The following is a 13,805-nucleotide window of genomic DNA, read 5'->3' as shown; positions in this document are numbered from 1 at the left end:
TTTTTTTTCTTGGTTGGAATATATTTTTTAATGCCCATTAATGATTTATTCATTGACTTAGGCATAATAGACGATGAGATCCAATTAAATTTGAATGGAGCTCCAACGTCATCGACTGAAATCTGGGGCAGACAGTCGACTCAGTGAAGAAGGTGGAGAAGTCGACTACCCCAGAAACCTCTCGATCCCTACCAAAGTTCGAGATGGAGAATTGCAATGATATATAAATATATAAGTGTCCATGTGTGTGTATAACCAAATAAATATAAACAAGAATACAAAATATAGATATTAATTTAAACTCAATATAAAAGTATGAACAAGTTATGTTTTAGTCGAACATGGCTTTGCTTGTATTTAGCTTGATAAGAAATACCGGTCAAATACTAATTAATTATGGAGCCAAAGCACAACATATTTTTTTCGTTGCCCTAACAAGTAAATATAGCTCAATATAAGCAAATAGTTGGATCATTTATTATTATTATTATTTTATTAGTGAAAGTGATGATCTTTCCTAGCTTTAATTAAAAGAAACAAATGTTACAAAGCAGCACAAAAGACACAAACAACTCATTACAATAAAACTAATAACTCAAATGAACAAAGCACCAAACCCAAAACATCAAAGAAGCTAATAAATGAACCAACTTTGAGAGGAGGAATAATGAATGTCTTACAAAAACACCTAACAAAAATATATCAACAAGCTTATTAAGTCTTAATTAGACACAAAAAAACTCTGAAAAACAACATCTGTCTAAAATAAGCCATAATTGAGCCCAACACTAGCACAAAAAATCAACATCAACTCCATGAAGAATAAGAATAATAAAATCTTTCAACAAACATAGCAAGTCTCAACCAGGATCAAATAAACTTCAATCTAAAGAAACCCCCAACAAACATAAAACTCAACAAAACTAAACATCATTATTATGAAGAATAAAGTAATAACCACTATGAATACATTTATTAAGATTATAATGAGAAAAAAAAAAAAAGTTTTTCCAAAAATTGGTGGCAATGGGTCTTAATTTGATAATAACATAAAGCGCCTAAAGCATTAGTAGAAATTCCTACACTATTAAGAATATCATAAGTTTTAAGACCATGAAAAGTAAGAACTAAAGTTTTTTTTTTTTTTTTTCTTACAAATACAGTCAAATTTTTTCATGCATATGTCATATTAAAGAGAAAAATATTACATCAGGAGTTCTAATGCAAAACTGCATCACGACTTCATTCACAACGCGTGTCACGTGTACGGTCTGACCGCACTGAAGATAAAAAACTAAATACTTACAAATACAGTCAAATTTCTTCAAGCATATGCCCTCTTAAAGAGAAAAATATTACATCAGGAGTTCCAATGCAAAACTGCATCACGACTTCATTCACAACGCGTGTCACGTGTACGGTCTGACCGCACTGAAGATAAAAAACTAAATATTTTAATATATATAAACGGAATCAGACCGTACACGTGGCGCATTGTGATTGACGTCCTGTTATAATTTTATATCAGGACTTCTAATGTAATTCTTTTTCCACTCTTAAAAACACAAAAAAAAAAAATTAATTATTGGGGTAATCGGTGAAACAAAATTAAAATTTTTTAAAAAAAATTAAGAGCTTTTAGTAGGCCATCCATATGCAAGGCGGTGGCCAAACCTTATCCACGCCTTCAATATAGCTGACGTGTACACAGCCAGCCAATCACAGAAGCCCACGCCAACATCGTCGTCGCCTAAGAAATAAAAAAAAAATCAAATATAATTTACCCAGAAAATGATACGTGTAATAACGTTACGTGTCGGTCAACCAAAATTATAGCACGTGGACTATTTTGATTGGTCGGCAAACTAATCGTCACGTATCACGTCAAAGGTGGAGTCCCTTTCAGCTATAGTTCATGATAGCCGTTGAATTAAAATGCTGACGTCAAAGTCCAAATCAACGGCCACGATGAGTTAGGTTAAGGCATCGGTTCATCGTTATAAGTTCTCTCTGGTCTAAGATTTGATTCCCCTCATGTGTAAGGTGAGGTACTCGAATAGTTAGGCGCATTAGGGATGACCAAAACTCGTATAATAACCTTCGGCTATATCCACACACACACACACACCATCATATTTCGGCCAAAACATGTGTATTCACAACTTTTTAATTTTGAATAAACAGCTGACAATTATAATTCAAAATTGTTGGGAAATACTTTACTTTTGCGATGATTGTCCTTATCCCCAAAGGTCCTGATAAATCTAGCTGGGATAAATTTCGCCTCATATCCCTCACTTATGTCATTTCTAAAGTTTCGAGTAAATTGATGCTTTCCGGACTTCAACCTCTCATCCCTAAAATCATTTCGCCTCAACAATCGACTTTTATTAAAGGCCGTGAGATCACTGATAATATTCTACTAGCTCAAGAACTCATTGAGGGTCTTGATAAGAGATGTTGTGACATTAATATGATTCTTAAGCTTGATATTAAAAAGACCTTTGATACTATTAGTTGGGATTTCATTATCAATATTCTGCATGCTCGTAGCTTTCATCATAACTATCACTACTTTTTAATTTTGAATAAACAGCTGACAATAATAATTCAAAATTGTTGGGAAATACTTTACTTTCGCTATGATTGTCCTTATCCCCAAAGGTTCTGATAAATCTAGCAGGGATAAATTTCGCCCCATCTCCCTCACTTTTGTCACTATTAGTTGGGATTTCATTATCAATATTCTGCATGCTCGTGGCTTTCATCATAACTTCATTTCTCTTATTCAAAGGTGGCTGCAGAATAATCACTATAGTGTTATGGTTAATGGTAATGCTTATGGGTTCTTCTATGAGCAAAGAGGCATCAAGCAAGGTGATCCTCTATCTCCGACGATTTTTATTATTGCCTTTGATTATTTTTCTCATTTAATCAATGATTTGCAGCAAAAAAAGGTGTACACACACTTTCATCATAAGTCCACAGTTTTGGTGAGTCACCTTGCTTATGCGGATGATGCTATTTTTTTCTCTAATGCCGGTAAAAATTCTATTAAGTTGTTGATGAGGGTGCCTGAGGAGTTCCAACAAACTTCCGGATTATTTTTTAGCAAGGATAGATGTAATCTTTACTTCGGCAAGAATGTTAATCGATCTGTTGCTTCTTGGGCTATCTCCTTCACTGGGTGTCACTCATCTACTCTTCCTCTTAAGTATCTTGGTGTTTATTTGTTAAGAGGTCGTCGGAAGCAAATTTAATATGATGATGTTGTTGTGAAAATCAAATCCAAAATTGAGGATTGGAGAAATATTTTTCTATCCAATGGTGGCCGCCTCACTTTGCTCAAAAGTGTCTTAATCAGCATTCCTATGTATGCGTTGCAAACTCTTAATCTTAAGAAGAATACTCAGCTTACATTAGAGAGGATCTTTAATCGTTTTCTTTGGTCTGGAAGTCAGTCAAGGAAGCATTGACCTTCTTTTAATAAAATTTGTAAGCCAATGAAAGCTGGTGGTTTGGGGATTAAAAGTCTTAATCAAATCTCTGAGATTAACATGTATAAGTTGTGGTTTAAATTTCGTTCGAAAGACTCCTTATGGGCCAATTTTTTGTATCACAAATATTGTTCTCATCATCACCCGACATTGGTTCAATGGAAAGTGGGCGATTCTAAGATTTGGAAAGCAATTATTAAGGCTAGAGAGACAACTTCAAAATTTATGTTTTGGGATATCGGTGAGGGCCAAATCTCGGCCTGGCATGACCAGTGGGGTCAGGGAGATTTTAATCTCCCGTTACAGCACAGGTTTTTGAATGATCTGATTCTTTATGATTTGTGGCTTAATGATAATTGGGATTTCAATAAATTAAATTATGTTTTTGGCGTGCAAGCTACTAAAATATCTAAAATTCCTCTGAAGCCTACCACTAAGGACCGTCCTGTGGAAAGCTATTGGAGCCTTATCTCCCATCAAAATGCTTTATGCTAACCTTTTATCAATATACTGATTGGAGATGGGGGCAAGTTATTTGGAACATGCTTATTTCTCCATCTATCTCTTTCTTCTTATAAAGGTTCTTTCTCCAATTGCTTCCTCTGGATGATATATTGAAGCTTAAAGGATTGAAATTGACATCCCAATGCTATTTATGTAAAAGAGATTCTGAATCGGTTACACACATTTTCTTTCTTTGTCCATTTGCTGTTGATACTTGGAATATTTTGGGCAACCATTTTGCTATCAAATGGTTGAACTCCTCCTCGATTGCTGATTTTCTTAAGGTTTGGAGAGATACAGTTCATGTGGATAAGAAGTTGTTTTGGTTTTCTCTTGTGCCTCTTTGGTTCACATGGGTCGCGAGAAATGATACTAAATATGGCAATACTATGAGTGCTCCTTCTATTACCGCTTCTAACATTATAGCTCATTTCCATCGAGCTTGTCGTGCTCTCTGCTTACCTGGTAATGTTGACTGGTCTAGGTTGGGTAGGAAGGTCATCTTCTTTAGATGGAAACCCCCAACTTTGGATTGAGTCAAATTCAATTTTGATGGTAGCTGGATTCCCAGTGCGACCATCTTCTTTGTTTATTTTTCTTTGCTTCTCCTATTTTGGTCTCCTCTCCCGTCGAGGCTGAATGTTGGGTTTTTCTGTTGGCTTTAAAGGTTGTTACACGACTCAAATTATATAACATAATTTTTGTGACGGACTCTCAAATCTTTATTGATGTGTTCAATAAGGTTTATAAGCCTCAGTGGGATTTGATTCCCACTATCAATAGAGTGGGATATTATACAAAGATACAACTTGAATATAAAATTGTCTTTCATCTATAGAGAAGGCAACTCTCCTGCGAATTGGTTAGCCCGTATGAGTAGGGAAGCTAATGAGATTGTAAGTGGGATCTCTCCCTTTCAACAGCTTCATATTCTTCTTACAGAGGACTTGCTTGAAGCTCCATTTATCAGAATTTAATTCAATTTTTTATGCTTTATTTGGTTCAGCTGGGGGTTTTTTGCTTTGGGCTATATGGATTTTGTGTTTTCAAACCTTGGGTTTAATAGTTTGTTTGAGACTTGCCCTCTTATGCTCTTTTTTGTTCAGTTGGGTGGAGTTTGCTAGGGTTTTCCATTGTTTCGGATGCTATCTCTTTTCGGTTTGGACATCAGGTTGGGTGGAGTTTGATAGTGTGTGTGTGGTATGCCACTGCTTTCCTCCTATCTCATTTCGGTTTGGACATTAGGCTCTGGTTTGATTCTGAGGCTTCAGTTTTGGCTGGGGCATCCTGCTATATAATTTTTGGTTTTCTGCTTCTTTCTGAGCAGGCTAAGGGTGCATGGGTGTTATTTCAACACTGTTTTACGTGCTCTCTCATTTTGGTGGCCTTCCTGCAAGACTCTATTGCTAGTTATGATCATTTGCATTCTTGTCGAATTGTCTCGTGTTGTCTCGTGTTTGTTTTCTGCAGGATATTTTGTCTGGGAAGATTGCAAGTTTTTGAATGTCTCCGGGGGGATGATTCATCGCTTTATCTTCTTTCAAGCACTGTTGAACGCTCTTTGCTTCTCCTTTTGCTCTCCACGGCAGGTTATTATTTTGGTGCATCTGTGTACATGTCAACTTTGGGTATACTTTTTTATTTCATATATTTTTTGGGATACATATATTTTTGGGTATACTATACCTTTTGCTCTCTTTTTTTCTTTGTTTGGAGTTGTAATGTGGAAAGTGAAACCCCTAGAACTTTATTGTATTTTCTTTTTGCTTTAGTTGGGGATCCACTTTCCTTACCGTATTTTGTAACTTCTCTTTTAATTAATGCGTAGGGAGACATGAGATGCTCTTTTATTAAAAAAAAAAATTGAAAATTGCTCAATTGTAAAAAATAAGCACCAATTGAAAAATACACATAAATAATGAAATCACAAGAATCAAAAGATCACATCAATAATACATTTAATATTACAATATCTAGCTAAATATAATCACTAGAAAAACATTGTAGCTCATACTAGAAATATAAAAATAAAAATATCTAAGAGGAGAAAAAATATTATATATATAGGCCCTTTGTTGCCATTATTCTCCTCTATCCAAAAGTCTCCAAAGCTCTAGCTAAGAATCCCCCAAAAGATCCAAATTTTATTTTAACAATATTTCATCAATTTATAAATAAAGATTCTGCCAAAATTCATGCTTCAAATCTCCTAAAGATGTAATCATGAATGTTAAGGCCAAATTAGGTTCATAGGCACTTGGTGTTGTCTCATGTCTTATATGTGAGACAAAACTTCTTAAAATTAGAAAGTTGGTTCTTAGGCCACATTAGCAGTGGGTTCAATATCTATGTATTAGGATTAAGCATCTTGGTGCTAACATCTTTATTAAAATCAAGAATTCATTATATGAAGTGCCTAAATACTAAATATGGCATTTGGATTCTAGGTATAGCACATATGTTTCCAGGCCCTCTAAATGTACAAATGGATGCCATCTCATCATCCCATGCTCAAATGACTAAAATTGCTTCTTTGCATCATACATTTGAAATTCACTAACACTAGATATTTTAACATTAATAAAAAACTCACTAGCAATTTCCTAAATTTAAGAAAAATAACTTATAAAGTATAAAGTACTGATTTAGTAAGAAATTGTAAAGATATCACTTGTTAGTCAACCTCGTACCAATTCTACTCTCTTTAGAAGGACTATCAATATCTTTTCCCATCTTGTTAAATTATTTGTGAATAATTAATTGCTAACTAGAGAATTGACATAGAATACTCACATTATTTTGAGCTACATCAATATAAATGAGAAAAGTTGAAATAGTTTTTAAAAATTCTTCTTATTAGCATATCAGATTATAGAAGTAAATTAGTAGTTACCAAGAGATGCTTTTTTTTTTCTTTGAGGTTTTTCAACTCTTTAAACACAATATACAATTCCTTCTTATCTTAATCTTATTCCTTGAGTCAAAATGTAATTTATATTTTATGAGGATGTAAATAATTATTTGATGAATTTAAGAATATTAAAAAAGAAGCTATACAAACATCTTAACGACGTAGACATGAGCTATCAAGAGACTAAGGAAGAATTTCATGTAATGAAATAGATTGAATATTCGATTAACTAAAAGCATCTAGGACATTACTTACGAGAGTAAGCTACAGATTAACATATCAATCAACTGCACAAGACAAGAAATGGTTAAATTTATTAAAATTATTATAGGAATTTCACCCCAATCAAGTTTTATTATACATATGTATGTGTTCTTAAGAATAATCAATTTATGTTTAGTAAATTTAGCCTTGAAGGAATAAATTACCCACATCATAATCCTCTTAATATCTTAACTAGAAGTCATTGAAGATAAACTTAGTTACAAATTATATTTACAAACATGAACAAGCATTTGAAAATATTAAAATAAAAACATAAGATAAAAAGAAGGAAAACATTCGTAATTAGATTCCTAAATGATCTTCTCGTTCATTTGCTTTTCTCCTTCACAAGGCACTCCTAAATCTTTTTGTCACTCACACAAGGCATTACTAATTCACTCTTTTAACACACACTTTCACTCTACACACTAATCACACACTCACACAGTGCCCATCATCTCTGCCCCTTCTTAGTGCTCAATTTTAATTGAAATTTTATAAATAGAAGCACTCAGAAGGGGCAGAGATGATGGGCACTGTGTGAGTGTGGTACTGACCTCGAGAGCAGGTTAAACTATTTATTTAAATATTATAATCTTTTGCACTCAAAATTGTCATTTTTTAGGAGGTAGCATCGCGACATCATAAATTACAATCACAATATTGCAATGGGCATTGGGGTGCCGACTTCGAGAGCAAGAGCACTAAGTTCTCGAGTTTATGGACCAAACTTTTGCAGACTCTGGGACAATTGCTCCATACAGATAGCACTAGGGTGTTGAATTGAGAGTGTTGGGCACTAGAATGATGGCATTGGGGCACCGAGCTCTCGAACGCTTTGCTCTTCTTACACATCGGATGCATAGGAGTTGCTAGTTATCATTAGCATGGCGGCACTGTGGCTCTAGCATTGAGGCACCATAAGCATAACTGAGAGGTGCTAGTTATCATTTTCACTATTCTTCAAAGTGACTTTTCTATATTACTTTCTTGTCATAAAGCATCAATACATAACCCTAAACACATACAAGACCATAACAATATACAAAAAATACACTGATTTTAAGATGTTTTCAGCTACTTAATCGTATACAACTAGCAATGACTTTTCTATATTACTTTCTTGTCATAAAGCATCAATACATACTGATAAACACATACAAGACCATAACAATATACAAAAAATACACTGATTTTAAGATGTTTTCAGCTACTTAATCGTATACAACTCGAAAGAAACACGTATCTACTCATTGAAAATTCTACAAAATCATAAGCAACAAAAGATTCAAAATTTATACTAATCTAAAAATCTCAAATGACATGACCTCAAATAGTATATATTCTTTCTTAAATTTAACCAATTTGACTATAAATTTGTTAAAATCATAGTTCTGATTATCCAAAATTTCATTATAAATGAAAAAAAATATTTATTTAAAATACATTAAGATTCGTGCTGATAAAAAGAAGTTGTTTAAGGACGGCGCATTGATTAATCACTTATTAAACCGACCAACGAATTTAAAAGACGATCAAAGACGGTGGAGGAATTTAATGCTGTTCATATATTCAAAAAGTATAATATATTAATTATATAATCTCAAGACTGAGTAAGCGCTCGAATATTTTGACTATATGCCGCCAGCCGTGATTCGTTGGAAGAGGAGTCTCTTTGAAGGTCATAAGTCTGCTAAGGTCACGGGTTCGAATCCTCTTCTGGTCAATTTGTTATAATTAATATCAAAGTTTCTTAATTACGGAAAATGCTAAAGTCAGATATCAAGGAGAAATACATTTTTTTTTGGATGTTATATGAAACGTATATTTTTAATTAAATGATATTGTTTAAATTTATTTAATGAATTATAAAAAAATTAATTTTTAATTAAAAATTATATTTATGAACTGATATAAATAATATTAAAAATTAGTATTAAATAATTTAGAATTATTAGTAATACTTATATAAAATTATTTAGATATTATTTCCTAATGAAATGTATGTAACTTAGTTATTTTGACATTAATTAAACTGATTATTTAAATTAAATATTTTGACATAAAAATTTTTTTTGGTTTAAAAAATTATTAAAATTAAACTAATTGAATAAAAAATAATATTAATTTATTTAGATATTATTGAAATTAAAATAATTTAAAGAAGAATTAAATAATTTACTAAAGCTTAAACATTCAAAAAAAGATGAATAATACATTTATGGAAATAATTGATTACAGCGGATTCAAACTTCGGATATCCTATGACGGTCGTTAGCAAACTTTTCAGGAGGTTAGACTGCATTATACTAGTCCCTAAGCATATGATGGATCCTCAACATATGCAGGTCTTTCAAAATATGCAGGACCCTCAACATATGCAGAATCTTCAACATCACAAGAGGTTCCGACTTTTTCTCTGTGTTAGATTGCTACTAAGAGTGGTTATTTAGACTTGCAATTTCATTTGAGACCTAGTTACACGGACCACCACTTCACATGCAAGAAGATACTTCAATTTTCACATCAATTAGTGAAGAGGTAGAAGAAGAGCATGAAAAGGAACATCAACTATGAGAGCAATCGCTCTGAACACCACATCGTAGAAGATATATTTTCTCTTATTTTTAAACTTATTGTACTAACAAATATTATTTGAATGCAATCTGAAATAATTTCGATAAATATATTGTTCAAATCTTCTAATTTTGAATGTTAAAGCTTAGTAAATTATTTATTTTTTGTTTAAATTATTTTAATTTCAATAATATCCAAGTACCTTAATATTAATTTTTTTTTTTCATTTTGTTTACATTTTTAATTTTTTTAAATAAATAAAATGTTTATGTCAAAATAATTAAGTTGCAGATATTTCATTAATGACAAACTCTATAACATTTTATTTAATTGCAACTAATAAGTCTAAATTATTAATACTAATTCTTAACATTATTTACATAACTTCATAAATATAATTTTTAATTATAAATTTAAATTTATATTTCATTAAATAAATTTAAACAATATGATTTAATCAAAACGCAATTTTTTGTGCGTTTCATATAAAACGCAAATTTTTTGTGCATTTTATATGAAACGCGAAAAACTTCTACGTTTTGGCTCCCTTTCATTATGATCTCTTTCACCTGCACCTATTTCCAATATAATATCTAAGCATGATTCTCTTACAAATTTAATCTGAGTTTTTCAGCATAGCACAAGTTCTATAAGATTTTAGTCAAATATATTTATTATTTATTTCATCACTTTTGAGTCATGACAGAAATTTAATTGATGTAACTTATAATATATTTGTTGTTGTTTGTATATCAAAAATGCGTCAGTGTGAATTTTGATGTAATTCAATGGGCTAAAAGATAAAAATTTGGCCAATGCTAAAAGATAAAAGATAAAAGGATGTCTCATCAAAAGGAGGACAGGACAACGTCGTTTGGCCAAGGATGTCTCATCAAAAGGAGGACAGGACAACGTCAATAAGAGACTGAGCGATCCAGTTGACCAACTACAACTCCCTTAGAATAGGACTCGGATTTAAGGTTGAGAGTGCAAACTAAATTCCATAAACAAATTTTACAAAGAAAAATATTGGTTGCCCAATGCCATCCTGAGATAAAAAGTATAATACACAATAACATTTTCAAACCTAACAAAATAAATGTATATATCACTTACTTTGAATAACTAGAGACAGAAACTTCAGCTTCGTTTGGGGTAGCTTAAACACAGTCTTACCGTTTGAAAACTCCGTTTGAGCAAATTATTCAAAAATGTTGGTTTTTCACACTAAATGCGGAATGCGGGTCGAACATTGTTGTATGCATTTCCAAATAAGCGGCTTATCTGAATAAGCAAAAGCCGTCCCAAACGCACCCTTCTTTTAGAACTATGCTACCGACGGATCACACAAACGACAATCACTTTAAATTGTTTCACTTTAAATCACTGGAGTCATATAATTGCTTTAGTATCCCTCCAAATTCCGAAATGGTTGAAAAATTTTGATTTGAAACAAACTTTCAGACATATTTTCCTATAAAATAAACAAGCACATTTCTCTAAGTTTTGTCATCATGAAACATAATATCAAATTTCACATGAAGAACACTATAAATATTCATAAGAATTTGTTTGGAGAATAAAATGATATTCTCAAGAAAACATAGAACCAGGTCTAACTCATGGCCTTTCCCAACAGATTCCTAAATGGCCTGGCAGCTTTTAGTAAGAAGTAACCAAAATTTTTAATCATTGTTGATCCAAACCTTAACACTATCAATAATTCAAATTCAAACAAATCTGGCACAGCCTTAAGATGACTTGCATTCAATTAGACCTTGAGCAAAAGCTAAATTTCATTGCGATTCAATTCACATGTGGCGCATCAACATTAAAGCCAAAAGTCTATCTGATCTCAAAAGAAATTCTGAGAATATTTCTCTCCATTGCACGCGCGCGCACACACACATAGGTTATATATACAGATATTATAGCATTCATATGAATATAATATAAACATAATGTTTATATTTCAAATCAATCTTGAGGCAGCACAAGCTCATCCAAGCCAAAGCACAAAATCAGCTAAACATCGAACCAAGCAAAAATTTTGGCACATAGATTGGCTCATTTAGTTTGAATTGAGCTCAATACAAGCCAAGAAGTGATTAATCCTCAGGCTAAAATCTCAACCTTGCCAGGCATGTTCAATTCAAGCCCAAGTGGCAATACAATAGTTTTATACAAAAAAAAAGAGAATGATTTATCTCACACAGGAAATAATTCATCTTAAATTTTTGTTAACTTATGATATCATCTAAACGATGAAGTTATCCATTGACAAACCGATCCAAAAATATTAGAAAAAGGAAATAAGAAGAAATGAGAGATGCCCAGAAAATTTACAACACTTTCCAATTTCAAACAGTAGAGTAGGACAGAAACAGGTGATACTGTAAGGAAAGATGGGCATCTATTTTTTGCAGTCAAAGGTTCTCACCTTGTTCTCGAGCAACAGATGTCGACAGAATAGCGAGATTGCGGTTGAGAAATGTGAGGGCAGATTCGCAATCCGATATAAGTTTAGTTACGGAGGAAGGCTCATTGGACATTGAGTCAGGTCCGCCAGACATGGCTGCATGAGCATCTCGGAGGCCCCTCAAATTTCCCAAGAACTACACCAAAAATTACAAAAATTAAAAATAACATGACAGGATCATACAGAAAAGCTGCTTATGAAGAAGATTAATATGGGTAAGAATATTGTAGGATAAAAAATAGTATAAAGACTTACAGATTAGTTAAATAAAGATATAACTAAATTGGCTTATATTGCATAAATCTGAGTTGTTTGCTTACAAGTAAAATTTAACTCGGGTAGGATTTAATAAATTGTGTAAATTCAAAAATTTAATATATGTTAAGAATGCCAAGTCCTAAAAATTACTTGGCATCAAAGACATCAAATCTGGGGAAGTTGTTTGGCTATTTGGCATTAAATTGCCATGGTCACTAACAAAGATGCGTATAGAAACAAAAGGAGAGGAACTTGCCATTGAATACCACCAAAATGGGCTTTAAGCATTAGATGGAATTTGATGGCCTAAAGAATCATTCAAGTCATTTGCTTAAATATTGCTCAAAATTCGCTACCAAATAGCGCCAAATCATAGAATAAATATGCCAATGACAATCTAGTTGGGTAGAACAAAAATAAAGATGTTAAAATATATTATAAAACACCTGCATAATTTGAGACAACTGAGATTCACAGTCAGAAGACTTCTGCCCTCTTCCATTTCTCTTCCACTACCATCTCATTGATCTGTGAAATCTCTACTATTTATTTATCAATTCCTAGATTATTATAATTAGTTTATTATTATTTCTATTATGTGATTTCTTATATTTTCTTCAAGGTTCTTTTTCTAGGATTATATAGATTCTATGAATGTTGAAATGAAATACATAAAACGAATTACTCTAAATCCTGTCATGATACACCAAGCTTTTTCTCTTCCTTGTATTTCCATTATTATAGCCTTAATTGATGTACTCCCTTTCTTTCTTATATTTTTCTAAAACTATAGTATTGACCATTCGTAAATATTTCACATCCTTGTAACCATTATCACTACATTACCATAAACTATTCCCATTGATGTAGCTCTCATTATTGCATTCATGTTAGGCTGCAAACGAATCGAGCATTTGATAAGCTACTCGTAGCACAACTCAATAAGAGCTCGTTCGTTTAATTAACTAATTGAGTAAGTTTGAACAGTTTTTTAAATACTCAATTGTTAAATGAAAAAGCTTGAAACAAGAATTCAATTCGTCTTTATTCGTAAAAAGTATCATTTAAAGGCCACAAATGAGCTCGTTAAGAAGCCCGATAAACTGTTTCATTTAAAGTTAATAAATAAGCTCACAAATAAGTTCAATTAAAGCTCGGTTTAATGCTTATGAATGAGATCAGCTAATGCTTAAATTAAAGCTTTTGAATAAATTAATTAAAACTCAATTTAAAATTCATTAATATTAAATTAAATTAAAATTTTAATTTGCAATAAATAAAACAATATAAAGCTTGTTTGTTTAGTTGTTCATTT

Source organism: Phalaenopsis equestris, unplaced genomic scaffold (genome assembly GCF_001263595.1).
Source record: "Phalaenopsis equestris unplaced genomic scaffold, ASM126359v1 Scaffold000002, whole genome shotgun sequence".
NCBI lineage: Eukaryota > Viridiplantae > Streptophyta > Magnoliopsida > Asparagales > Orchidaceae > Phalaenopsis > Phalaenopsis equestris.
This window is presented reverse-complemented; position numbering follows the sequence as displayed.